This window comes from Cupressus sempervirens, chromosome 5 (assembly GCF_028749045.1).
Source record: "Cupressus sempervirens isolate cs-2001-9-10 chromosome 5, ASM2874904v1, whole genome shotgun sequence".
Classification (NCBI taxonomy): Eukaryota; Viridiplantae; Streptophyta; class Pinopsida; order Cupressales; family Cupressaceae; genus Cupressus; species Cupressus sempervirens.
The window spans coordinates 490,693,936-490,697,167 of record NC_143122.1 but is presented as its reverse complement, the minus strand read 5'-3'; the positions used below and the strand labels follow the sequence as shown (position 1 = coordinate 490,697,167).

General features: G+C 35.0%; 1 pseudogene; it reads right to left on the bottom strand.

Annotated features, from left to right (window-relative positions):
• Positions 1-435: 435 nt before the first annotated feature.
• LOC149556873 (autophagy-related protein 18b pseudogene) lies at positions 436-1,414 on the bottom strand (annotated as a pseudogene).
• Positions 1,415-3,232: the final 1,818 nt, after the last annotated feature.

The following is a 3,232-nucleotide window of genomic DNA, read 5'->3' as shown; positions in this document are numbered from 1 at the left end:
CTAGAAAAGGCCAAACCCTTCCATCTCTATTTACAATAGTTTATATAGGGATTACAATATATGATCTTCATGAGAATGTGAAGTGTTTCAAATTCCAAAATTTGAAAAGTCAGAAGCCATGGACTTACGAAGATATAATAAGAAGAACCAAAATGACTTTGTCTCTTCATCTGACCTTGGTCAAGAAGAAGAACTGAATAGACATCTATCTAATCCATATGATTAAGTTTATAATTATCAAACTACTTGACATCAAGCTGAAGATGTATTATAAACACTTGAAGTCTTATAGTTATAACAAAACTAGCATTGCCAAAGCTTCTTTCCTGTATCATTCAGCTATCTCAATGATCATGAAAAATATGTATAGCAACATTGGAATTATAAGTTTTTTTATCTGGAAGATTTTCCTTTTCACTGTTGACCTCTTGCTAGTCAATTACACTCTCTCTCTAAATTCCATGGGTGTTTATTATCATCATCTAATATGACACTATAATCATTGAAATAGCCATTATAAGTAATACTGAGTATCCAAACTTTTAGTATGTTTGTTGTCAAACCCATCACCTTTACCATGCTAACTTCTTCAACATTGCAAATTATTGCTCGGCTCTTGAAACCTGCAACGAGTACACTATGAAGCACGACATGATGATAAGAAGGTTCTAATGCATCATTGAGAGAAGTTGGTATTATAGTTGCAAGCAACCCAGAAGATCTTTTATTCCTCTCTGTAGTTATCAGCCCAAGGGTAAAAATATGCATAGAACCAGAGGAGCTGGTTGCTGCAAGTAGACGAGGAAGGTGTGAAGGTGGTCCAAATGAAAGAGAATAGATAACAGCTGGATATGTACCCCTTCAAAAAGTGAATCTCTCTAAAGGTTGTGACACTAGATAAACCCTTATAATAGTTCCTTTCTCTGAAGTTGTTGCTAAATATGATCCATCTGAAGACAAAGCCATGGCTGCCAATGGTGACTTATGAGCATTTATCTTTTGGGTTAGGGACAGTATCAATTGAATTCAAAATGATTGGGTTGTTTAAATCATAAATGTATGTACTCTCCTCTAACACAACAACAAGTCTTTTCCTATTTAGTCGAATTGCAAGAATAGCTATGACAAAATTTAGCTTTTTGAGAAAAGTTCCTGTCTTGGTATTGAACAAACAGAGCTTACAAGGAGATAATGCAGACTGCTCACCAGCTCCAACTATGGCAAGCAAGCTTGTACTGTAGAGCATTTCCACAATGTTTATAGCCCCATCATCTTTTTGATAACACAAGTTGCCACCTTCACAATTAAAAATCTTATAACCATCCCTTGTACAAATTGAGAAGCAACCATTACTGAGATACATCTTGAATTTTGATTCTGCTCCAACATTACCCGCTACTCTTCTAATTGTCATCATGCCCCATGATGGTAGACACTTCAATTTATGAATGTAACTACATATCAATGTATTACTGCAATGACCAACTCACATCCATTGTAATGAAAAAAACTCTTCAACACCTGAGAATTTTTTTTTTAGCTTTTCACAAAAATCAATACCAATGTAGCTCTGTCTGGAGAGACTTGGTAATTCTTCAAGCTGAGGATACTCTGTGATAAACAACTTTGTAAGATTAATAAGATCACCAAATCCTACTATACTATGCAAATCTCTGCAATTGCATACATATAGATTGATGAGAGTTGTCAGTAGTGTAATGTTCTGTATCTTTTCACAAGAGTGAATCTTAAGCTTCTCTAAGAATTGCAGTCTATTGAAAATTGGTAATAACTCCTCAAGATCAAGACACTCACTAATAGTTAGATCTATAAATTTCATATCATCATATCCTATTACTCTCTGCAAATCCCTGCAATAGCATACAAACAAAGTGGTGAGTAATGTTGGCAGAATAATGTCCTTTAGCTTCTCACAATACTGAATCTTAATTTCCTCAATGCAGCTCACTCTAGACATACTCAGAAACTTTTCAAGCTCGGGACAGTTTGTGAAAATCAACTTTGTAAGTTTGATGAAATCACCACTTCCTAATACACTTTATAAAGTTTTACAATTTTGTACAGACAGACTGGTGAGTTTTGTAGGCAGAAAAATGTTCTTTAGCTTCTCACAAGATTCAATCTTAATATTCTCCATGTAGTTTAGTCTGGAGAGAGTTGGCAACTCCTTAAGTTCAAGAAAATCACTGATAGTTAGCTCTATGAGTTTAACAAGGTCACCATTCACTGATACTCTTATGCAAGTCATTGGTATTGTCCCACACTTCAATTTAATTTTAAAATCAATTGATCAGACGTTCTTGAATCTCAACACCATTAACAATGTAATGCATGTACAAATTGTAACATTCAAATAGCTATATCGTTTAAGAGCTCGGCTTCTTCAAATGTGTCATTCTTCAAAAGCCATTTTGTCTTGAGAAATTTTTAGAAGATAAGTCTTTCATGCATTTTCAAACTTTAAAACTTCCCTTCAAATCTGGTCACTTATTTGAAATGAGACCTTTATTGATATCAGATAAGATATAATGATACTTTGATCACCTGGAGATCTTCCAAATTTGTAGAGCCCTTAGTAACCAAATGTCTTCCCAAATTGCACATACTACTCCATGAATCTCTGAAATAAGAAAGATTTGTATATCCTTTATCTGAGAAGATCATCAATAAAACATGATATCCTTGCCGGGCTAGGAGCTATCACCTACCTGTCATAACAACACTTAAACCAACCCACCTGGAAAATAAATGAGAGGGCAAGAGAAAGGGAAACCTGACAAGGATGGCCTACCTATGAAGGACTTAGACCTAGACACCAGACTGACTTGACATTGAAAAATGATGGGTGACTAAAAGTCAGGCAACATCTACCAAGCATTTCTAGAAGCTACACTATAAAGTCAATTTCGACCAAGCTCACTTGGGTGTTGAAGGCTTCTATGGTAGAAATTAGTTTCTACTAAGCTAGCAAGGTTAGCGAAGGGAAATTAGATTCTATCTAGCTCACATGGTCAGTGAAGGAAAGGTAGTACTTATCGAGTTCACTTGGACTCTAAAGGATTTTGCAGAGTTCGTAGTGTTTACAAAGCTTCACTTGGTTAACACTGGAAATCATTTCTATTGTAGTGTTTACAAGCAGGGTCAGCCAATGAAGGATTTCATTGTTTTGAGAAATAAAGTTTATTTATTTCATGTAATGTTTGTAGCTAAC